This window comes from Bombus terrestris, chromosome 11 (genome assembly GCF_910591885.1).
Source record: "Bombus terrestris chromosome 11, iyBomTerr1.2, whole genome shotgun sequence".
NCBI classification, from domain to species: domain Eukaryota; kingdom Metazoa; phylum Arthropoda; class Insecta; order Hymenoptera; family Apidae; genus Bombus; species Bombus terrestris.
This window is the reverse complement of record NC_063279.1, coordinates 1,340,464-1,366,607: the sequence shown is the minus strand read 5'-3', so window position 1 is coordinate 1,366,607 and position 26,144 is coordinate 1,340,464. Positions and strand designations below refer to the sequence as shown.

The 26,144-nt window shown below is 38.8% G+C and overlaps 1 protein-coding gene across 1 annotated transcript in view; it reads right to left on the bottom strand.

Annotated features, from left to right (window-relative positions):
• Positions 1-13,103, bottom strand: part of LOC100647228 (peroxidasin) — a 347,948-nt gene extending 334,845 nt beyond the window's left edge. Inside the window, exons 1-2 of the mRNA XM_012313323.3 lie at positions 12,509-13,103; positions 7,349-7,758 (exon numbers count right to left, since the gene is read on the bottom strand). The gene's annotated coding sequence lies outside the window, so the exon portion shown is untranslated. The remainder of the gene's footprint in view (positions 1-7,348; positions 7,759-12,508) is intronic.
• Positions 13,104-26,144: the final 13,041 nt, after the last annotated feature.

Here is a 26,144-nt window from a genome sequence, read left to right as displayed (position 1 = left end):
GGCCGTGCGACAACGATCAACTTCGTAGATCGAAATGTAGAGAAAAATGTGACAAACATCATTTTCCTTTCACCTTAAAATTTACTGTTACCTATTTCTGGCGCTATATTTATATATATTTATGTACAAAATTGTAGGATCTTTACTACAATTAGTTTATTTACAATAAATAGATCAAACAGATGTTGATTAAACAGGAAACCATGGTTATTTAACATGAGCTAATCGCAATAACGTATTATAATTAAGACAACTGGATAGTTAATTTGCAACTCTCGCCATCACGGATCCAACTCTCTTCCACATGGACCATACTCTCTCGACAACGCTAGCAACACTATCTCGACAAAGCAGTTCGCACTCTCCGACTTCTCAACTTACAATGATTATTAATTCGTTTTTGTCCCTTAGCAACCCCTTGTCTTTTGTCTTAGCCTCGTGACTTCTGTCTTAGCCCCACCACGCACATGTTCCGCAACCGCTTCTTTATAATTTGCCCGACACCCCCCAGACCCCTCGCTCACGATATTACGTCTGTTTCTAGAAAATTCAACGTTAGTCGTATCATCCAGCTGATGAAATTTGTATATTTTGGTAGACATTTTTGCGTAAGAATGGCATTTAACCATAGAATGATAAAATATCGATGAAACGCCAAGATAGCGGGCAAGTGATTCGTGTTCTTAAATACTTCAATAGGATTTAACCAACACAGAACTTGCTTTCGCCAAAAAAATATACATAGTAACCATGTATATAGTAAATCGAATTACAACTTCAGTTGTAACAAATGAAAAATGAGAAAAGGGCGCGTGTTTGCACGAATCCGCTCGCCAAGATGAAACGTTCGAATTTTTCGTTTTCACAAATAGGATTAAAGTTAGTCAGAATCGGATAAAAGTAAATTACAAACGAATTTTCATATTATACGAGGTGAAAAATCGACGCTGAGAAAACGATTCTTCGGCTGTCTGGCCAAATATTAAAATGCTGTAGCAGAGGATAAAAGTCGTAGCTTAGGTCGACGCTTATGATACGTATACGTATAACGTGGCACGGTAGCGTAGAACCGTGAAGCGGGATGATTTAAAGGAATACTCGATCGCGTTAAGCGCGTGAAACGTCCAATAGTCATAAATTGATCGTCCCTTAACAAGACACGACGAAACGAAAACTCCTCTTATAAATGTTTTGTCTTGTTAGTTGTCTCGGACTCGGTGACAGTCGTACCTTCAAATCGAGTCTCGTCACTTTACGTAAATTCTTTTCTTCCATTCTTTCCATCGTAAGACTATAAACGTTCTGCAGGCGTTTAATTAGACAGCCTCTTACCGAACGTCATGACAAAATTACGTCTGGACGCGAGTAGCCGTGAAATATCGAGCAATTTCAAGATCTCGCTGTGATGTCAACCCTCGAATGATTCAATTGATTTAATAAATCAAAATAATTCAATCGATTAATTTTCATTTTCTCGCATCAAGAATGCTATAATAAGATTACCGCGATGTGTTAATTTTTACTTATGCAGATATTTCACGTTTATCGCGTTCTAAGCTTTTCAATTATCTTCTATCATCGTATACGGTAAACGATTTTATTTTTTAAGTAAATTTAGTCGTCGTATGAACTTCGCGTAACCGATGATTCAGAATGAAAAGCACGGAAATTCCATAGATATTCATAGGACCTTTACTTGTTGCTGAATGGCATAAGAAAGTCAAGAAGTTAGATCGCATAACAGAGGCTGTGTTGGAAGATTGCGTCCAAGATAAGAATCTCGTGGATTTTTCCCTCGGATTGAAAGCATTTTCTCAGTCGTTGCCGTTCCTTGATTCTTCTTTTTCTTTTTTTTTTTTCTCCCCTTCGATTTCACTTTTTGGTCCAAGTTTTAAGCAACGCCGAATTTCCTATTTGTTTCGTACGATTCAGTTTCTGACGAGTAGAGTACAAAAATTTCAAGGCGAATTTTAAGGCGTCAGTGCCGTTATACAAAATTTATACAAATTGTACAGCTTACTCGTATGATAAACTTTTAAAGTGATGCTTTCTGCATCGTAAAACTAACACTTTTAACATTAGAACTACCACACCAGTCAAATTAACTGGTTTTACAATTTTATTTTAAAATTCTTACTTCATGTTATATTTTTTTCCACAATGATGTAATGACTTTCGCAACGATAACTGAAAGGATAATGTAGTGAATTTTATTTTGTTTTTTATGTATTGAAACTCAAAATAATTTTGTATCAAGGCTACTTATACCAATACCAGTCGAAATGACCGGTAATTGTCAAAGTGTAAAAGGGTGCTGCGATCTGTTTATCGAACCCCGATTAACCAGTTTCCTCGTTTTCTACAACTTGCTACACGTTTTTCAAATTTTTACCGCGTATCATTCGATACGACGATATCAGTTTTCAGGAAAATTCCGGATCGATCGTTAGATATCTAAATGTCGATACTAGAAATGCCGCACCAGTAAAAATGACTGGTTCTACAATTTTATAAATGTGTCGACCCTCGTTTAAGGATCATGGTCCCAGATGAATTAATAATACCAAAAGTGTACTACATAACATGGAATTCCTTTTGTAAGAAAATAATAAATCAATAAATATAAAAATATTCTATTATTACGTATTTTTTAAAGACCAGTAATTTTGACTACTCTTGGTAAAAATAGCTTCGTGTTAACTATCGGTAGTTCTAGTGTTAAATACTATTCTTTAAAACTTGCCGTACGTTATAGAATATATCAAAAATTTGACGTGTCCCGAAAGAAAGTTCGGCCCTTTTCTCTCCTTTCCCCGTATTCTTCCACGAGGGAAGTCAAACGAAGGAATAAAAACAGAGGAATCTGAGATTCGTCGAGTTACGAGTTAGGTGTCGAGTAGGTGTAGAAGGATCCTTGTGTAAGGCGAAGGAAGTTCTCGCGTCTTTTTGTCGGTGTTGGTGTAATGGGATAGAAGGAACCTAGTCAAATGTTCAAAGAGTTTGCGGACGGTATTGCGTTTTCTTGTTTGTAGATTCATCGCTTTGTTATGACACCCTTAAATCTTCTGGAATGTTGCTCGCGAACATTGTACAACAGTTACAGTTTTACCGAAGACAAATGTTTGACGTGTCAGAAAGTCAGACAATAGACGAATGTAAATAACACATTCCATATTAATAAAAATCGTTGCTTTTTTATCCGTCTGTTTCTGGTCACTTAAAATATGAATTCGCAGAATGTATAAATTGCTACGTGTAGCGGCAAGCATCTATTATAACAATTCATAAAAATATGAATTCGCAGAATGTATAAATTGCTATGTGTAGTGACAAGCACCTATTATAACACTTCATAAAAATATGAATTTATAAATATACATGCTTCGTGGTAATTTGTCAAATTTACTTGTAAATTTGCGCTTTATTTGTCAGCTAGCATGTCGCGTTATTTCGTGAGAGAATTTATTAATACTAACAATTTTCAACTCGTAAAATTTCACCAACGACATTAGCTCGATCGTACAAACTATTTGGACTTACTTTTGCCAAGAAAAAATATCAGTAAGGCTATCAGTATGAAATCATAATCGTGCAATGAAATTTTATGAAACGTCAAGTAAATATATTATTCGTACGATACATTAAACGTAAGATAAACTAGCTGTGAAATCCATTCACCGACTGAATATAATTTGAATATAAGTATCAATTTTACCTTCTATGGAATATCTTATTAAACACCAAAAATAATAATTTCCGCATTGGCATAACGATTCGATCGTTGAATGTTTCACGTTCCATGAATTTAGCGCTTATCGAGTACAAATGAGAAAACATTCGAAGTTTTTTACTTCAAGTCGTTCTCGTCGTAAAAACATAGAATGTTCTTTATTTATCACGATTTGAAATTCGAAGCAGCGATGCAATATTCAGGAATGCGTCGTCCATGAAAGCCTTTAGAAACCGTGCGCAGCAACAGGATAACGTCGGAAACAATAGCGATACTAGACCTAATGCCTCAAAACGCTTACCGTCGAAATGCTCTAACATTCTAGCCGTATTAGACAAAGTTTCCGGAGAAAATCAATGGCTATAGAGCTTTCGAAGTAACCTTATCGCGAATTGTTCGAAACGACAGCGGTGGCATTAAGTATTCGGTCCCTTTCCTGCGCACCTTGCAACTGCTTTCGCCTCTACACAAATCTACTACTTCTACCAAAGTGCATCTATCGTGTTGTAGCGCTCTACATATAATTCTAGTCTACTTGATCTACTTAGAGAATACACAATTGCTATGCGTTATCTACGATGGCAGCGATATCCTCGAGACGTAGAACACAACCGTCAGCCAAGTAAACTGCTCCCCGAAAATTACGTAGCGTTGCAAACTTATCGCCAACTGTGCAATCACAAATAAAACGCTGGATTCAGTTTGTTCCGTCATTATAAAAATTGTGTATGTGATAATTATATATAATTCTTCCAATTCAAAATTAATGGAAGAAGAATAGATTCATCGTATTCGAGCATGATAGATAACGCTTGATAATTTCCAGTCGATCTGGACCTCCTGTTCCTAATTAACGTGTATACTATGGTGGGAAAAATATAGTGCTAGTAAGTTTGGTAACGGTATGATTTGTTTCAATATCGTTCACGTCAACACAAAATCAAGTATGATGCTCCGTCAGTCTATATACACGCAGTCATCATTCTTCACTCACTACTCTCGCTACAACCGCTCCATCGCTCTCTTTCACGCGGACCATCCTCCTCGACAAGGCTGAAAACAATCAGACTTCTCAACTAACGACTGCCTGTTAATTCGTCTTAATCCCTTTGCCTTTTCTCATAGTCCCAGCACGTACGTGTTCCAAAAACGTCAACGACTATGATCACGCAAGGCCATTTTTCCGCGTAACTATTCGACCGAAAGACCGACCACACATTGATGGGCTCATTGAAGTTTCCAGACCCTTTTAGTCTTTCGGCACTTAGGCTTTCTCGCGACATTGTTTACGGTTCACCCGATATTTCTTAGGCGATCTGTCCACGATACTACACTATACAACGTCCAAATAATTATATCATAAATTAGGAATATTTAACGTTTACTATACTTTTCCTTCGTCAATTACCCGAGATTCGTGCCAATAATAGCAATTATCAGCTGGTAAACTTCTGACTGCGCAAACTAAACGCTGCCACATCGAGTGCTAAGGAAAGAGATCATTCCCTATCACGGTCTATCGCACTCCACGTTATAGTGATTTGTCTGGGGTTAAGAAACACTACGCTCGTGTATCAGCACACCGTCAGAGCGTGTACAGCCCCGTTGACCGAAATGCTGGCAGCGATATTCGGTAAATCAATTGGGAGCCAGTGTACGTTTTCGCATTAGGGGAACAATACGTGACTCGCGAGCCATAAATCTCCATCGAACGAACCTCCATCGTGCGTGTTTTTGTTTGCGATCGGGCCCAAAATAAATGACCGTAGTCGTAAATGGGACCCATTTATGTTAATCGCGCTACTTCATCGACAAAATGAATTACACGTCGCACCTGTGCACTGTAAACTGTGCGTAATCGGTAAACTAATTTGGAAAAAAAAGAACGAGCCGATCGAAGAACGCCGAAGAATAAATTTACAGTCAAGGATAATTTATCATTGAAAAGTGGGATGTTTTTACGAGGCGTGCCCGGCGACAGCCGTGGAATTAGCTTTCTTATGCAGAAACTCCTTGACCCATTTCCACCTTACCAGCTATGGCATTTCTTAGAAGAGGCTAAGCCGCTTTCCTAACCGTTCGCGTGTACACATCGACACACGTACTCGTTTTCTTGCGCTAATGCATTCAGAAGGCTATACCAAGCTACGAGTTCACCCTTGAACGCGTCATTTTTCTCCATCTAATCGAGTATTTTGAAATTATCCACCTACGTGTCACGAAATCATAAAGAACTGAACGAGTACAGTTAATTTTCGAACGCGTGATTTTCATAAACTGTACTTTCGAATACAGCCGCGTTATTAAAATATAGTGAAACGCAGTATATTTATCTGGATATAGCGATAGAAAGAAAACGATAGACTCCATTAATCTCGAAGAGAAATAAAGGCGCGTGCAATATGTTACGAGGAAAGCAATTATCCGAAATATCGTAGGAACCGTTCGAAATAAACAGTTTCAATTGTATTCATCCGAACGTTGTGTATTTCTGGTCACAAAGACCTCGAATTGTAGCGAGAAAAACAATTGGCTGCACACAGAGTACACAATTGTACGACCACAGAGTACACAATCTGTCCATTTGCTATATTGCTAATATCATTAGTACTTCCTAGGTATCGATACACAGGACGCTATTAGCTATTTCTAAATAAAATCGAATATCTATTAATCTGTTCTACAGCAATGTGCAAATCGATTTTTATTCCAAACTTCAAGCTTCGGATGAACAGATTTTACTTGCTATATTTGTCTACACCTACCGATGTGTATACGATTGTAATAAAATTATACGGTTACGCGAAATTTAATTCCTCGTTGAAAGTATCTCACGCTTTATAAACAAAATTGACAGAAATATCTGTAACACGGTATATTTTCACGTTTGAATTATTTTCTCCGGGAAAATTAAAAAATGCGTTCGTAAAAAGATATAAGAAGAACGAAGTCTATTAAATTTGCATATAAACTTCTATTAATCTGGCAAGGATAATTCATCGCCACTTAATAACAGCGAATCGTGCCGATAATGTACACAATGTTCAAAACTGAAGGCACATTTTAGGCTTCGACAAAGCCGACCTGTTATCCCGAGAAAAGCAAACATCGATATCGGCCTGTGTGGCGCGATGATGCTCGCTACATTCAAGATTTAATTACAAGAGATTTAAGACGGATTTCCGGTAATACCTTACCGTTATAAGCGTCGCTGGTTGCACGTATGGACAAGAATTACACGCGTGATTACACCTCTAACGCGGTACGTCGAAATACGCGGCATTATCGGCAAATATGTAAATCAGCATTATCGAATCGCGGAGGAACCGCTAACAAATGTACCCAAAGCATAGATCTACGTTCGTTTATCCTAGCGGGTAATTATTCTGAACAGAGGTATAGTTTTTCACCGATTTATACCTTTCAACGTATAAGTCAATTTATGTTCAATACCATTGCATATAGTACGTAACATTGAACATGAATCGCTCTGTATCTTGAAAACTAAAACCGAACGGCCGTTATATTCATAGGAAAACGTTACTGAGAATCATATTCTCATCGTATCCTGTTCCGAATAATTACCTTCTACTCTGTTATTGTGGTCGATGCACTCACCCTTCTCTGCTCGATTTCTTCTTCCCTCCTTTCTCCTTGCCCCTTTTTCGTTAGCTTGGTTCGCTATTCTCGCGGCTTCTAGCCACCAAAGGACGCTCCGATCGTCTCCGCGAGCAATCACGCCAGATTCTTTCATTAACGGCGCATATCCGCGCCTAAGGTTCACTTTAAGGAAGCACGTTCGTGTACCCACGATCGTTCACGTGCCTCCCTTCTTCGAGATGCGAGGACGAATTATCGAGAGCAGGTGGACACGAACCACTGTTCTCACTATACACCAAGGGTGCTAGGAATCGCGGCGATAATTTCGAGGATTTGGAAGCACCAGTCCACTCGCGTTCCACGCTCCCTAACGATGCCGACGCTAACTGCGCCTCGTTAAGGCCAACACGATGACGCGATGACGACACCTGGAAACATCACGTTCTGTAGCACTTGGTTACGCTTAACTCGATCGCGAATTATCGCGCCGGCTGCGATTGGATTTGTTAGCACACCCGTCGCCGGCTACTTGTGACTTACAATTTCGCATATGTAATACACGGTTAAGAAATTTCATAATGATGTTATTATCTACGATAAGAAACATTAAAGAATAGTATCCATCTTGTAAATTAGTAAAAAAAGGAAGAAGGAAACGAAAAAGGTAGAAACTGTACAACAGGATTTATCGCGTTTTGAATGGGAAAAAATAGAAAATTTGAAAATAGTTGATATATTCGGGAGATGTGCGAATAAAATCAAAGACCACGGAGAAAAATACGATACTTTACATTTTTCATGTTTCAGTAATTAAAGTATACTTATAGGGTTGGCAACTAAGTGGTTGCGGATTTTGTCATTAGGTGGTATTGACAAAATGCGCAACCACTTAGTTGCCAACTCAATATATTGATTCTCTAAGCAAGATTATAATTATAGGATAGGAAAATAAGTTTAGTGGTGGGAATAATATACAGGATGAATGAAATAAAATAAAATTAATTCTTTGAAATTTTCATAGGCTGATATCGAGGGAAAAAGAAAAGCTATTTAGGAGGTAGGCGAGGTAGGTGAACGTCGAAGGAAAATATGAATAAGAATAATGCAAAACAGAAAAATGATTACACGTCTGTTGTATGAATAAATCGAGTCCAATGTGACGAGAATGGAAAGAACAATCGTAGAACCAGAAATGCTTGAAACATAGATATGCATATCCTATGTACATATATGCGCGTATATATGCAGGATAGGAAGCGACTGATCGCGTTTCATCGTATTTCCCTGAGTCCCATTAAATCTTTACACGATTCTCAGAATATATGTATAAGCCATATATTGTATATATAATAAGCAAGTCTGTCTTAGATGATAATTCGATAGGATTAGTATGGATTATATTAAATAAATGTTGCACGTATGTATATACAATTGCTTACAATTATTGAGATACAATTACCAGTAATCCGATCTGCTCGAAGAATATTTCTAAGAATGTGATCAAAGTTTTATAAAATTTTTTAGAATTTAGGAATATTAGTAAGACAGCAAACTTATATAATCTAGATTATAATTGAGCAGAAGTAATATTAAATATACAATAGGATCGATAAATGGAGAAAGAAATAAATTTACGTATCTTTATATTTTCGATTATTAAATTATTCGATCGAGACCATAGAGAAACTGTAAACCATCGTGTCATCTATATCGCACAGAACACGACTGAAAAATTCAGCGAAACGATTCAAAAATGTTTCTTTGCGTTCCAAACTTCTCAACTGTTAAAGTAAAGTTTAACCTAATATTTCGCCTAATTTACAACCATCATCTTTATCTTTATTTGCGTCGAATTTATACAATAGATCAAACTGTGAAAACACGGCATTGCAGGCTATGTATTCCATGCAACAAATGGAGAAATGAATTAAATATCTTTCTATGCTTGCACTTTCAATGATTGAGCCATTGAAGCTGTTCAAGCAGGAAGCATCGATTCATTTCGCCTTCCATGCTACACTACATACTGTACATTATACACGCGACGAAAATAGCGTGTATATCGAAACAAGCCCGAAACACCGAGAGATTAGGAGAAATCTTCCGCGGATCATATAAATTTCGCGAAACGCCAGTTTCGTTGTCGGATTACAAGTACGGCTAAACGTGCGCGGCACACGTGTCGACACGATCTCCGTAACGCTGGGAACGATATCGCGTTGCGAATGGATCGAATACACTGGGATTAAACCGATTGCCACCGATATCGATCAGAAATCATTGATATTCCTGATCGTTCCTACGTACAGTTAAAATTGACCAAAATCAATGCAAATGAATAGAACAAAGGAGTAACAGATAAGAAGTATTCCGATACAATTTAGAAAAATAATTTCTTATTAAAAAATTGTATCTTATTTGAGAAGGATTTAACGTAAAATAGGATGTTGAAAGAACGAAAACACGAAATCAAATATCGTCGAAATATAGTTGAATTAAAATTGACGGTCGATAGTTGTATAGTAGAAAAGAATCACATTTCCGGCGAAGTATTCCGATAAAAACGATACCTCGTGTTTGGAAGTAAGAACCAATGGAAAAAAAATTAGTATACGTTGCAATCACAGGTGTTCGAAATGTTCCTATCAACAGAAATGGAAAATAGGAAGATACGAAGGAAAGTAAATATGAAATCCGATTTTTCTCGCTTTCGCATAGTGAAAGCTTTCTATAATGGAAAGTGATCTCCGGTAAAGAAACTTGGATTTATTTATATTTCAAATTTCTATATTTCAATTATTATTTTATTTTAGCAAGAGAAAAGGATGTATACAATGTCTAGAAATTGTGCACGCTAGTAAGAATTTTTGCACATTTTGTTGAAACGTTAGATACTCTGTAATCGTTAAAAAAATACACAAACAACGCAGCAGAATTAAACAAGAATATTCCGGAAGTAACAAAGTCTCGGCATTTTGTCTCGAAAGCGAAGATATTCTTCCGATGCGAGATAGCTGCGATATTTCAAGCGAATGTCTCGTAACGGAACCCGTTAAAATATAACCGTGCAATGCTCGACTGTTTCAGTACGAAGCGCAAAGTTCGTTCTCACAATTAGTAGAAAGTGATACTCGATCGAATCTCTAAATCCTTGGATTAACAGTTCGATGAAAATTTTAATGATATTCGTTATCAAACAGAAAGCAATATTTTGTTACACTGTATCGAATATCGTATGTGATACGTGTATGAAAGCGGGACATTGTAATCCTGCGAAGGAAATAACAATAAAGATATAACAGAAAACAATATTCGATGGATATTACCATATGGACAAACGAGACGTTAATTTTAAGCAAAACTTTCTCCTTCTCGATTCTTCTCAACAAATCAAAGACACGTGGATCGTCTAGATACAAAATGTTGTGTAGTCAAAGCACACCATTCGAATCACGTATCTCAACTTCGTTTGATTCCGTACCAATCTAATTTGCTTCGGCCATCAAAACGGCGAAGCCAACATGTAAAGTGTAAACCACGCGTTAATTAAACTTCCATAGGAAAAATCCAATAATGCTTAGTCGGCTGGCGCAGTTTCTCTTTCATCGAGCAGAAATCAAAAATCACAAACGGAGAAACAAGCAACGAAGAAACATACAAAGAAAAGAGGAAAAGTACGGGGAAACATAGCGGAAAAGGAAATACAATGATCGGTACCTACTCTAAACAGTGCTTTAATTGAATTTCCATGGGAGAATCTCGATAACTTTTAGTCGAATGACAATTTCCCCTTTGTTGAATAGATCGAAAGTGGAACGAATCAAACAAGCCCGAAAGAAAGAAAACGAAAACAACGGAGAGCACGATAAAAGAAAAGAAGTAAAAACAAAAAGGGGAAACGAACGAGCTTTGAAAAAACGCACTGATTAAATTTTCATAGGGAAACCTCAATAACATTCGGTGGAGCGGCAATTTCCCCTTCGTTCGATTGATCAAAAATGACGAACGAAGAAAACAAAAACGGGGAAACAAAGAAAATGAAAAAGATAGAAAGTAAAATAAAAGAAAAGAAGAAAGGGAAAGAAAATGGGGTGAATCACGGTTCGTAGTATTCGATGCCACGTCGTTCTGTGTTCCCTTTTAATCGCGGGCCGGCGTTACCGGATAAAGCAACGTGTAATTTGTCGCAATTGGTATTGTTCGGTGTTTCCCGGTTTTCCGGGTTCGCTCTCTTTCTCCGTGCAACCTCCTCCCACCCTTCGCTCCTTTATTTTCCCTCGGTTACCCCATTCTTCCCAACGCGCTTTTTTTCATCCACTATATTGCCTTTCTATTTTGCTCGTGCACGATCCACGAATCAGGAGATAACGGAAAGCTGGACTGGATGTGGCCCAGTTTTCCACGGACCAAAGTTTATAATCGACGTCCATTATCGAGCTCGTCATCTTCGAATCGTCTCGCTAAACCATCCACGATGATTCGTATAACGGTGTGGGTACAGATTTTGAGAATTTTGGTTTACAAGTACAATGACTCACGAAAGTATTCGAACTCTTAACGTAGCAAATTTTGACGAACGTGTTGCGCGTACAAATACAAAACTTTATAAAATTTTATTCAAATAAATTATATAGCAATATTTTGATACATCTTTTGTTACAAACTTTGTACTGAAAATTGTCATTTTTGAATACATAACGAAAGCGAACACTTACTTAGTTTCTATGTAAATAGGAAATGTAATTCCTTATCAAATGTAATTGTAATTCTACGGCGTTAATGGAATTTCAAAACTGTCTCGCATAACACACACAATGTAATCGTAAAAAGTTTTCTATGATAATTCAAATACTTTAATCAGCCACTGTATTTCTACCTTTAAAAGTATCATTCTCATTCATGTATCGCGAGTGTTTTAATTGCGAACAGTTAAAATCCGACAGGAGATCACGCGAATGACCGCGATGAAAAGCAAATCGACTGGGAATTTCTTAATTCTTCGATTTAACGAAAGTCCTGGGCGAATGAAACGAGTTTGAAACATCTCAAAAACAATTTGCGAGAACGTTCGACGTTCTTTCGAAGGAATCATTCGATGACATAATTAAATACAATTACGTTCTTTCCTTTTACTTCTTACAGAATTTGAATTACGTTTCGAACTTCGACTCAACTTACACGCATACGAGATCCTTTCGAGGAGTTTGATTCGATCACTAGTCTCGAGAATCACGAATCGTGAATTTTGTACACTCTTCCAAATCACAACACCTATCGTTCCTCACTGATACATTCCACCAAGGTACATCCGTCCTACGACTCGTCGGTCGAAAATCGGCTCATTTACTTTTTGCCGCACGATCGACAGAATCTCGTCACATATCATCAAAATTTTCCATATTCGTCGATACAAACACTGTTCGCACTTGGTGAATACCTTCCTCGACCCATAAATCGATCGTACGTATTTCGTAAAATAGAAAGTTAATCTCACTATCGATCAACGTGTTCGATCTCTTACTTCAAACTTATCCAAACTTATCAAGGATCAAACAGTTTGAACGAAACAGCCTACGGCGAGTTTACGAGGGAAGCATAAAACGAACGGCGAAAACGCGACGAGTAAAGAAGGCACGCGGGTCGAGGAGCCGAAAATTCGAAAGATGGACACGGAAATCTCAGCGCAATGTAATTGAAGGGAAGTTTTTTGGAGAAACGGCTCGCTCGCCGGCTACTCGTTAGGACTTCGCCTACGGACTGCCGGGCGCCGCGGCAAAAGCTACGGCGCAACACGCCGACGCATCAACCCCCTTAGAACCCTTGGCCCCTGTGTCGCACCGATACCAACCAATACCAACGTACGCCAGCGAGCGTCTCCTCGTCGCGATGATCCCTGAGTGCCACACGTATACCTGTAGACAGTGGTACCCGATGCAGTTTGATGTTCAACCCAACAACGATTCGTCGATCACGCGTCCCGTTGCTCATCGATCTTTCCATCGATGTTACGTGTCCTGTTCATCGACGCAGAATTATCGTAAGGGGGTTGTATGATTGGCTGTAGTATTGTATTAGCATACATCGACTCACCAACGTACATGAAAATGCATCGTAAATGTATTGTTTTACAAATTTTAGCAATTTTACTTTAATTTATTTTTATGCTTCTATCTCTATATATATGTTAATATTAATCTTCCCTCTACTTTCGTTATTTTGTATATCAAAGGGTACTCTATTAAGGCTCGTTCAAATATAAAATAAATAAACAAAATTGTTAATAATTAAAATTCTGTAAATTATCCTTCAGCAGAAGATGGAGATGAAATAATTAACATATATCGAATCACGAAAGTACGTGGAAATACACGATTCTTTTAACGAAGTAACAATATGTCAACCTACGATCTGATAACAGAAAATTTGCTACGCAGTAATTTTTCTGTGTCTATTCGTGAAAGTATTTGAACAGGACCATGAAAAACTTTCATATTCATATCGTATCGAAATGTTTCCGAATTTCGTTAACGCCGTAACGAGACACGCGATTGTTATGATTATATCGAGTAATATGAAAATCTAAATAGAAATTACGTGACATTTGCAGAAAATATATATTTTTTCAAGTTTAGTTCGACATAGGGTTAGAAAATTAACATCTATAAGCGTACTGATTTCTATTAAAACGTAACTTACCAATAATTCTCACAAATTATTCGCCGCTTGCACTATTGTCCTTCGAGCTTCTCAATTTGTAACACGAAACAATATGCCTGTGACAATTATTAACCTCTAATTATAAATTTCAGATTGAATTAAAGAAACTATGATTACAATTAAAATAAATTCTCTCTCATAAACGAACATTTTAGTGATTGAGGTTAACTTACTTTAAAAATCGTATATACGAATATATAAACGTATACACGGAGTAGTGGTAACACGTATTGAAAAATGAACGTGTTTGTATTACTATAGAAAATATTTCAAAATTTCTATATACATTTTGTATTTTCGAGCTATCGCGGGGAGACGCGATCGTTAGAATACGCGTCAACGGGAGTCGTAAATTCCCGTTACGATTAGAATAATCGACACCACGAATAGTTCGATCCCCGTATTTCGGTTAGGATAATCGGGGTGGTTAATGCGGTATAACACTGGGAGTCAGAGTTATAATAATGTATATTTCCAACACTTTATACAATCACACAAAGTAGTAACGCCGTTGATTAAGATACAGATAACGAGAGAAGGGTTAGCCTTGGATGAGAGAAGGAGAGCTTTAGGCGCTCTAGGCCTTTGAGAGTTATAGGAACTGTCGGAGTTCTGGATAAGTGAGAGCCTTAGAAGACTCTAGGCCGTGTAGGCACCTTGAGAAATGATGAAGGAACTCAGAAAGATACAGGAACGGTGAGAGTTATAGGGATCATGGGAACTCTATACACCGTGAGAGACGATCAAACTCTGAAGCTTATTCTAATGTGAATACGGAGGAAAGCTTGGTATGGGTGTGCCCTTTGAACGAAGAACGCGGATTCGTTGCTTACATTTTCAGTTAGTAAAGTGAGGGCAATAATCCGCGATGTCGATTGGTTGGGACCAATGTTAGGAAGGAAGAGAGGAGGAAGAAACCTCCTACCAACTTGGGTCCTAGGCGACATTGTTTACAGGGAAACTCAGATTTTTCGTTAGATATATCTCCGCTTTCTTCGTAATTCTTAAGAGCACATAATAAACCCAAGGACCCTTCTAAAAAACTAGCTGAAAACAGTTCTGGAATTAGAAAGTCCTTTTTGGCAAACAGATTCACTTAAACCATGTGTGCGAACAATGCAGTTAGAATTTCGACTTTATGGTGGGTCCTTAGGCCTGTGGAGGGTTCGAAGGACGGCACGTAGACCGTTGGCTGTCACGCCGCGCGGAATGGAATGCAGATGTGTTGCGCGGCGTAACACATTTGCCATTTGACAAATTAACAAACACGTTAATGTGGCTTATTACCTCATTATTATTAACAAACTGACAGACACTTATGAATCTCTGACGTAATTGCCAGTTGTAATTTATTATCGTAGCAATTACAACACATCATTTTTCAAATTGTAAGAGCTATGAAACGTTATTGCGTCTGATATCCAAGCTGACATGGGACACTAAATTAAAAGATAAATAAATGATGTACCGATGGTATCGTGATACATGTTGAAGATGGATCCTCTTATAAACCACTGAAGGCACAATGAACACACGAAAAGAATACTTTACGCTAAAAAATCGCAAAAATATGACGGCATCACAACGCGCGCGAAATGTGACGCTTCTCTTCGGTGAGCAGATTGACTTCAGCGCCGCCCTTGGTATAGGATGGAACTAACGATTGGCGCCAATCATTTTCCTCGCAATTTTGAATACGAATTCCCGCAAGATTTAAATTTCACGATTGATGAGAAAGAAGTAAGAGTATGTAATTTCTGTTCAAAATTACTGTTCTGCATTACTAATTAATTGTCTATTCATAATGTAAGAGCAATCTGTAGAAATAAAGTAATCTCGTAAAGCAAAGCACACAGATAAATAATATATATACATGTTATGAAAGTATAGAAATTTATACTTTGTTTACCATTATAGGATACTATTCTATATTTTATTTACTATCGCTATTAACGTTGTAATTAATACGAAAATCATTCGGTATAGAGATAAATACGTAAAAATATAAAACTGTATCGTTTCATTTATAACATTATATCTGATTTTAGTTTTGATTGCAAACAATACCGGTACTTTATAATCTCGTGTCTAATTCTAATTTTGATTCCGAATATTGGTAATGCTTTATAATTTTGTATCTAATTCTAGTTTTGATTCTAAACACTACTAATAATGATATTCGAAATAAACGAGTTTATGAAATTTATTATTTTTATCGCAGAAAGACGATATTGTCTAAAAGGCATAGATGCACGAGTCAGTAAAATATTTATCCGTTTTTATTTCAAATCCACTAAAATGGTAATAGAAATTTTATCCTCGTCAAACTTAGAAGTTTCTGGTTCTCGAGAAACTCGGTATTCATTGGAGTTTCAATGTTTGCTTGCTCTTTCCGCAAACCAAGATGAATTACGTCGATCCTATTATAATATGTAACAATGAATGTTATGTGAAGTGAAAATTATTAATCGTCAGTTGTTCACAGAGAATTATAGGTCTTGCAGTGTCGCAAATTAAGCCGATATAATTAAAATACTGCGATGCACGTATAACACAAAAACAACTGCCTCAACTAACAAATACATCGGCGTACCAGCCTCAAAAAAGTATTTTGGACGAAATTTGTTAAAAATGTATAAATGACATAGTAATTATATAAAATATACATACATTGCATTATAAAGAAATTGAAGTGCAAAATACTTGCGCTCGAAAGAATTTATACAACGAAAATTACAATTTCCATAAATAACGAGACTGCAAAATAATCTATCGAAACTCAAAGCACGATACGTTAATCGCTTTTCCACGTTCCTTGTCTATTTATACTATATTTCTCTATTTACCATTACTATAATCGATATTCGTTCAACCGGCCAGTGCATTTACTTTTTATAATTAATATCAGTTTAAAAATAAGTTCCACGGTACTTATAAAAGCGATAAGTCGTAGACGTAATACGCGTTTTCTTCGTATAATCAATTAAACACCATTGATAAAATTTCGACGATTCTTGACAATAATTCGTAACATAGGTTTCGTTTTCGGATAAAATTATTTCGTATCGTAAGATAAATCGTACGATAGAAATCGAATAACAATTAATACATGACTAGATCTCTCAGTTTCTAAATTTAAAGGTAATAATGAGTAAACGGTGATTCCGCAAAGAGAAGAAATTGACGTGGCGATATCGAGCGATCGTCCAAAGTAAGCGAAAAACTTCCAATATCTCAAATATCTGCCAAGTGTACAAACAAGAGATAATAATGGTAGAAAGGATTCTATCGATTCTACGTAGAAAACGATATGTTTGTTTAGCAAGAAATTAATTCGAAATTACACGATTTAATAAAGAAAAGAAAATATCAATTTGTTTAATATTGTGTTTTATGAGAAAGAAATTAAATATCCTACTCTGTTCCAATAATAATTCTTTTCTTCCACGTCCACGTTTATTACGAACTATTCCTTTGTACCTATAATTGTTTATAATCTCTTGCACGGTGAAACGAGTTCCGTCAACAATTCCGTCCACTTGGAAAAAATTTTTTCTTCAAGATACAATTTCATAATTAATTTTTGCATTGAAACGACCGTCTCCAAGCACAACTATGCCCTCTGACGAATCATTTCTCGCACAAAGAATGCAAGTACATTAAATTCTCTCTATTACAAAAGAAAAATTTCAACAATTTTTGCGAAACGATCATTAACGATAAATAAAATAAAATATAAAGTAACAAAGGATCGGACAAGGAGCGTGAACGAAGTTTTTCATACAATTCCTTTTTAGGTAAGCTACCTGCAGGTTTAAAGTAAATAGAAACCGGCGAACTGAATATAAAATTCTCGAATTACTCCGTGAAGCATTTCGTGAAAGATGGTGGATTTTCAAAAATCGAGGTAAAAGGAGTGCTCGACAAATCGAAGAGCTTGGATAAAAAGTCGAAAATCCCCTAAAGGAAAAAATAATATACATATATATTATTCGCTTTCCATAATAAAATAAATAAACTCTGATAATAATTGAGTTTATTTGGAATTAGTAAGAGTTCAGAGAGCTATTTACACGTGACATGAAACCACGTAACTGGTTGATGAGATTTATGCAAATTATAATCATTATTTGTGGCGTAACAAACGTTCGAAACTAGAATTTCAAATGTGTTCCGGCTAAAATTAATAATAAAGTGATTGATCGTGTAGAATAAATAAATTACGTGTACAAACCGGCTAACAAGTTACGAGTGAAGTAGATACGCGTTCTTTTTATCGGTATCCCTTTCATTCGATAGAAATCGTCAATAGAAATCAGCAATCAGTTTAAAGAACCTGAGTTTTCACCAACGAAAAATCAATTCGCCGATATTTTCTCTAACCGATGAACATTTCCTACATGTCGCCACATCTCCGAGTTAGAACTCGAACCTGTGTTTCATCGATAAGCGATTGGGATGAACCCCCGAGTTCACTTGAAACTCCAATCCGAACTTCAAACGTTCGTCCGCAAAGTTTTTGGAAGCTGCGCGCAAGAGCTTTCCAAGTAATATGGGACGTGCAATCGCAGATTACTTCGATAGTACTTTGATCATACTTTCTTCCAAACTTGCCACCGTACACGCGACACATTGGATAACAGCTTCGCTTTAAATGAATCTATTCTTTGGCTTCGCTGTTATCTAATAAATGTCTAAATAAATCTCATTTATAAACACTGTAATTCGAAAACAAAGAAGTAATTGATATTTAACGTTCGTTGATTTTTCTCCGACGTTCTTCGATTTTCCTACCTCGTTTTATATGCTCGTCGAGCATTGTACGAACGTAAATGTACGATTAACGTGCGCGTTCGTACGTACGCGACGGGTTAAAATTGATGGAAAAGAATCAAAAGTGACCGGTTCAAAATATATTATACCGAATGGAGTGTTCCATTTTTCATAACGGCTTCCGAGTAGCCATCCAACTTTTCTAAAGGATTCGACTTTTTTCGTATGACCTGACGTATCTTCACGACCAATCCATTCGATCTTACTGGGATTTTCCGATCGCCGATGTAATTGTAGAATTTTATTAAAAGCTTTATATAAACGTACATTTAAAATCACGCGAAACTTTGTTTCACGAATGAGTTTCTAGTTCCTTGTTAATTCGACAAAACTTAGAATAATATACGCAGAGCGATAGAGAAACTAACGATTTTACCTCCTGAAAATTCCAAGTAACGAGAAACCGTCGAGTTAGAAATATTTCAATAATTTACTGAGAGAGAGCAAAGTACATGTTTAAAAAACGCCGTGGTAAAGCAACGACGTAATATTTAGGATGGAAATACGAAACGGATACTTATCAGAATAGGAGCGAACCAAGAGGACCAGGATAATAGATAGTGTACCTGCGGAGTGGCCATGAACTCCCATAGGAAATTAAACTTCAGCGTGAAAGCGAACCATCAAAGAGAAAGACAAGCTAAATGAAACGGTTTCCTCCGCGTCTATTTTTATTTGACCGTGCAATGCATGATTTACGACTTACGATGCAATTGGAAAATTATTTCCGATTCTATTTAGACGTAATTTTATCGATCAAATTCACATCGTAATTAATCGATATCGTCGCGGAAACTTGTTACGTACAGAAAAGACATCCAGAGAACACAATTGTAGGATTCTATTTATTTATTTAAAATGGATTAAACAGGAACGATGCTTATTCAACGTGAACTAAATACAATAATATGCTATAATTAAGACAGCTAAATAGTCAATTGACAACTCTCGTCAACACGGTTCCAACGCTCTCTTTCACGCGGACCATTCTCCTCGACAATGCTGATGTTACGTAAACTTGTGACTTGGATGATAAAAAAAAGAAGGTTGAGCCGTAGCACAACTCTTAACTTTCTTTTATCAAACTTTATTATAATTTAACGATTACAGTAATCTTACAGAGGTAGTATAACATACTGAATCAGAGAAAGCCTGAACAAGAACTGCCTGAGCTTGCTCAAGTCTCGGCTTATATATGTTTCGCTTTGGGGATGTTGAGGGGCTTGGTGTAAGTTATGACGATAAGATGATAACGTGTGCAAAAGAGTCCGAAGATCGGAGAGGAAGTCTTATCTCTGATGTAGATTAAGATGTGACCGATGTCACACTGACAACACTCTGACTTCTCAACTAACCATTGCCTGTTAATTCCTCTTTCTCCCTTAAGCATCCCTTTGTCTTTTCTCGTAGCTCCACCACGTACGTGTTCGTGATAGGCCTTTTTTCCGCGTAATTATTTGACCGAAGGACCGACGACACGTTGATGGACCAGTCAGCACTTAGGCTTTCTCGCGACATTGTTTATGGTTCACAATCTGTCCACGATACTACATTATCGATGCCTTCTGCTAATTATTTGCGAATTCTCTTCTTTAGCGAAGGAACTTTAGCTCGCTATTTTAAGCATTAACCGTAAGTAGACGATACAAAACTCGAGATGAAATATTCGATGATCCATTCCATCGGTGAAGAGAACGTAATCTTCGAGGAGCAAACTATAAAGTGTGAAGATTAAAATGATCGTCGATAAGCACGTAGCGTCGAATCTCGAAGCGACAGAGTGATGCACCGGCGTGTTGAACCGCGACCGCAACGAGTGGTCGTGTGTTCATCGTTCGTAAGCGCGTAACCCGTGCACGAGTGGATGCGAGGTTTGGTAGGTCGTTGGAAACGGCGAACGACGAAGGTTGAAGAGAAACGGAGAAAAGCAGAGAAACGAGACAGCCGCGTTTGCTGCCTTGCAAGGCGCGCGCGTATCCTGTTTAATTAGCGAACAAATTAAACGTCGGGGCAGCCGCATCCGACATGGCCACGTAATTAGAGGTATTATAAATTAATTATAACGCCGTGGTGCAGCCAGTTTTGCGGGATTCAATCTTGGAACGAGGTCGGCATTGCACGCCAAACGAATGCCAAACAACTTACGCCGGTGCCAACCTCTTTCTACGCGCCATTCGCCCTTTTCTACTTTCCTTCCCTTTGCTTCGCTCCCTATTTATAGCTTAATAACGTAACTCTGTCATAGCTGACCAACTGTCATTTCTATTTTCGATTCATCGGTATCCTCCGGGTCGTCCTTCGCTTCTCAAACTTTCGTCATATACATATGTATTAGTTTGTCCGAAAAGTTTCTTTCGTTTCATAAGGTGATAATAGACGAACAACAATTTCTGTTTTATATTATTTTATTGAATTAGGTGTGATCCATTTCGTTCTATTTCTATTATTATGTTCGTGCATAATTCAATAAACTGATATAAAACAAAAAACATTGCGCGTCTATTATTTCCTTATAAAACGAAAGGAACCTTTCGGACAACCTAATACATTTCCAAACTCGATTTATATTTTCGAAAGCGAAGCGTTGTATTTTATATTTTCGACTTATTTCGCCACGTACAATAGTCCTGTAGCCGCCCATGGTCGTAAAAGAGTTTCAAGTTGAAATGGAAAAAATTCAAAACTGGGGGAGATCCATACTATCGTGCCCTTGAATACTAACGTTGTTTTGGGTTACAAGGCCTAGATTGTTATTGCTGTTTCTTGTAATTTTCAGCTAGACTTACGCAAGAAGGTTAACTTTTTCTGCTAACATACATTTAATATAAATCTATGAACGTGCTTCCTATGATATTCTTTTGGTATTGTAGCATTGAATGAGAGAAGATCAAATTGGCATACACTATACTGTACTTATACTTATTTCAATGTATTTTGTTATTATTCATCCATTCGTTTCTTTATCAAACAAGCGTACACGTTAATCGCCTCAACCCCCTTACCCTTGTGCCATGATTGTACAGTTTTTCGTACACACACTGACCGCATAACGCTTCTCTGTCTGTGCGTGCTGATAATGATTGACGGTCGACTGGATTACAGCGCCGAACGCAGGAAGGAAAGCAAAACGGAAGGATCAGATGGACAATACGATAGACCGACTTGTCCAACGCTTCCGAAATACGTCTGCGATACGATATGTGCGATGTCACGTGTCGATCTGGCGCCATGCGTTTGTAAGAATTATACGAAAATCGATAGGCTGAGCGATGGGTTGAGACGAAATTGGGTGTTCGTAAATTTAAATATTCGTCGATGCAATTGTTTTGCGAATTACGATGACCGGACGAGAAATAAAATGACGTATAATTGTGTAGTATCATGGACAAATGGTCTAAGAAATATCGGATGAAACATAAGCAATGTCGCCAGAAAGCCTAATTGCTGACAGGCCCATCAACGTGTCGTCGGTCCTTCGGACAAATAATTACGCGGAAAAAAGGCATACCTGACCATGGCCACGAACGGTTGCGGAACACGTACGTGGTGGAGCTACGAGAAAAGACGAAGGGATGCTTAAAGGAGAAAGAGGAATTAACAGGCAATGGTTAGTTGAGAAGTCAGAGTGTTGTCAGTGTGGCATCGACCACATCTTAATCTACATCAGAGATAAGACTTCCTCTCCGATCTTCGGACTCTTTTGCACGCGTCACCACCTTATCGTCATAACCTACACCGAGCCCCTCAACATCCCCAAAGCGAAACATATATAAGCCGAGATTTGAGCAAGCTCAGGCAGTTCTTGTTCAGGCTTTCTCTGATTCAATATGTTATACTACCTCTGTAAGATTACTGTAATCGTTAAATTATAATAAAGTTTGATAAAAGAAAGTTAAGAGTTGTGCTACGGCTCAACCTTCTTTTTTTTATCATCTAGGTCACAAGTTTTCGTAACATCAGCATTGTCGAGGAGGATGGTCCGCGTGAAAGAGAGCGTTGGAACCGTGTTGTCGAGAGTTGTAAATTGACTATTTAGTTGTCTTAGTTATAGCACATTATTGTATTTAGTTCGCGTTAAATAACCATCGTTTCCTGTTTAATTCATTGTAAATAGATCTATCGATCCATAAAAAAATCCTACAGTAACGATCGTGGGAATTGAAAAATACGTACATCCGTGTTACAAGGTCGATAATTGCTAAAAACGATATTCTTTAAGGAGAGAACGTATACGTATATCTCGAGGAAAGTGCAACTTAAGCAAACCGTAAACAAAGCGTAATTTAGGCAAGCGTAATTTATCATTTAAAAATCACAAAATCGCGTATTTCGAGAAACGATTTCAATTTCCATGAAATACGTCTTTCCACCAGATTATTATTTTCAAGATTGCTTGTGAATCAACTTCTATAGTTGTTTAAATGCTAGAAATAGGAAATTTTCCTGACTGTAGATTTGTCAAGAAAAGAATTATTTTCGTAAATTCAATCGCATAGCGGACAATTTCGAAAAAAGGTCGGATAATTCCATCCGCCTCAAGACAATGGAATCGCATCGACTCGATTCCCTGGAGACTCGCGTATTACCGAAAGGGTGGAGCTTAGAAGTCTCCGTCACAGAATAGAAACCGATTAAGCGAAACAACCAACTGACTGCACCTGTTGATATTTCCCTAGCCACTGCACACCCGTATCCACCTACGTGTACACACGTGTACATCAACGTTTCTCAAGCCTCGTTCCGCGAAACGAGCAATACTTGAAAAAATAGTGTACGATTAGCCGCGAATCGACTCTCGTTCCATTCGAATTCAACAATTATTCGTCGTATCGACGCTATCTTGCGCAATCGAGCCAATTGTTATTACCGATATCGTTTTGGAAATCACTGGTTACAAGTTAACAATATCAGCAGTCCGATATCTACGAATCCGACGATGTTAACTCTAACACCGATCGATACGTCTTTGTTCTATGGATTTTTTTAATGTTTCAATTCTATAATAAAGCTAAACCGTACGCACATACACGTACTATCAATTTTGTCCTATAACGTCGACTGGTACAAACTAATCGATATTCCATTCGTTTCGAAACATTTTTCGAAAAATACTGCAAAGCTGTCACGCGACAGATTTATACAAAAGCAAGTATAGGACGTAGGACGAACCGGTGTGCGCGTTCCGCCATAGTTTAACGCAACACGCCGTAAAGCCAAAATTAATCGAAACGAATTCTCTTAATTCTCATTGGCGATGCAGTGCCAACAAACGTTATTCGTAAACTATTGTTGTGTGGGAACGCTATGCATCGATGCCTCCGCAATATTCGTGTACCTATAGTACCATATATATAGTAATACGAAACGCATCGACAAGGATACAGCGTATATAAGGTAAAATTACATCGGTATATTGGATTATTGAAAATCTTTCGTCGACCCAGTTAATCTGTAATACGGCGATAGTAGTGGCGGCCAAATAAACGAAACCGAGTGAATAACGGTGAAAAGATCATTTACGCGACGAGCTAACAAACGTCGGATAGATAGGTCTTACCAATGTTACGTTCGAGAAAATATTATCAAGGAAATCGAAAAAGACGAGTACTTTAAATTAATAATAATAAATTTCTCTTAGTTCGTGAGAAAAGATATTTTTTGTTGAAGTAACTTCAACAAAAATTCTACACCTCTTTTGTTGTATATCCGTGACCTGGAGACCGCTGTTACGAAGAGAATAGAATTTAATGAACCAAAAAATTCAAAATAAGCAGAAGTTCGTATTATTGTGCTCTTGAATATAAATTTTGTCTTAGATTACAAGTTCTAGAAACAAAAGAGCTATAAGTAGAAATCTACCAGCGACTAAGTTTGACCCCCACAAGAAAGCGCGGCGGACTTAGCGCGCCCCGTCGAAACGCGTCCACGCGTCTGCCGCGCCCTCGCCGGCCGATCCTCTCGGGATGGGAGTTCCGCACCCTCACCCTCTCCAATGCCTCTTTCCAAAGCATAACCTGCTCACAGAAGGAGGTCACGGCCCTCCTCCTTCTCTCGCTCATTAACAGTGCCTCGAGGATCGCAAACGGCAAGAGGTCCCATCCGATTTCCACGATGAGGTCGCGACGCGACAGCGTCCACGCTGGACAGTACTCCAGCGTGCGCTGCGCCGAATCCACGCTCGCATCGCAGTGGTGGTAACGCACGGTCGCCTCTTTCCCGATTCGGTGCAGGTATTCACCAAGGCACCCGTGTCCGGTGAGCACCTGCGTCACCCTGTAGGTCATGGGAGGCCCACCCCGTCCAATCAAACGTCCCAGTTTGGAAGGACGGCATCGAGGACCCATAGCCCCGGCGCGCCCGCTCTCATGTTGAGACTGGCGCGCCATCTGTCGAGCAAGGCCCGTAGAGCCCGAACCTTAACGTCGACGTCCACCGGGCCGACCCCGTCCGACAGACTCCGAGTGTGGAGATAAATCTCGCGACACTTCAGGGCCTGCAATTCGAAAATCCGGGGAAAATCCGGCGAGCACCGTCGCTACTGCAGCCGAAATGGTGCGGAAGCCGCTCGCTACCCTGATGGCCACCGTCCAGCCCTACTGCCCTTCAGGAGACAGCAGCGTCTGGCCATCAGGTCCTCCGCCCAGATCGAAGCTCCGTAGAGGAGCCTCGATCGCACCACGCCGGCGTACAGCCGGTGCACTCCGACACCGGGCCCGCCCTGCCGAGGCAGCAAACGTCCTAATGCGTCCGCCATCGCCTCGACAAACGATGCCAGGCGCTTGAAGTGAGCGCCGAAGGTCCAGTGGCGCCGAGGATCAGGCCCAGATACTTCATGCTGGTTCCGACCCCGATCACAGCCCCCTCCAACCTCAGGCGATAGCCCGCTGGAGGCGCTCGTGATCGGCCCTGCGGCAGAACCACATTGCCTCGGATTTCTCAGGGGACATCCTCATCCCCAATTCCTTGATCTCGGCGACCACGCAACCCGCCGCCAGCTCCGACAGATGAACGGTTCTGTCTCACGCCGTGCCACAGACCAGCACCAACGTGTCGTCGGTGTAGCATGCCACTACCGAGTCCGGGGGCACCGCGTCGTACGTGGCAAGAGGGGCGATTTAAGGTACATTTGCTCCACCTAATGGCCTTCGGCGGGTGAGCAGCGTCCCACCTGCTCCGGAATCGTTCTGGGGAGACGGGAGGGCTTAAAATGTGCCTCGTTCAACCTGAGACGAGCGACAGCCCCTGTCAGGCTTAGCTAATCCAG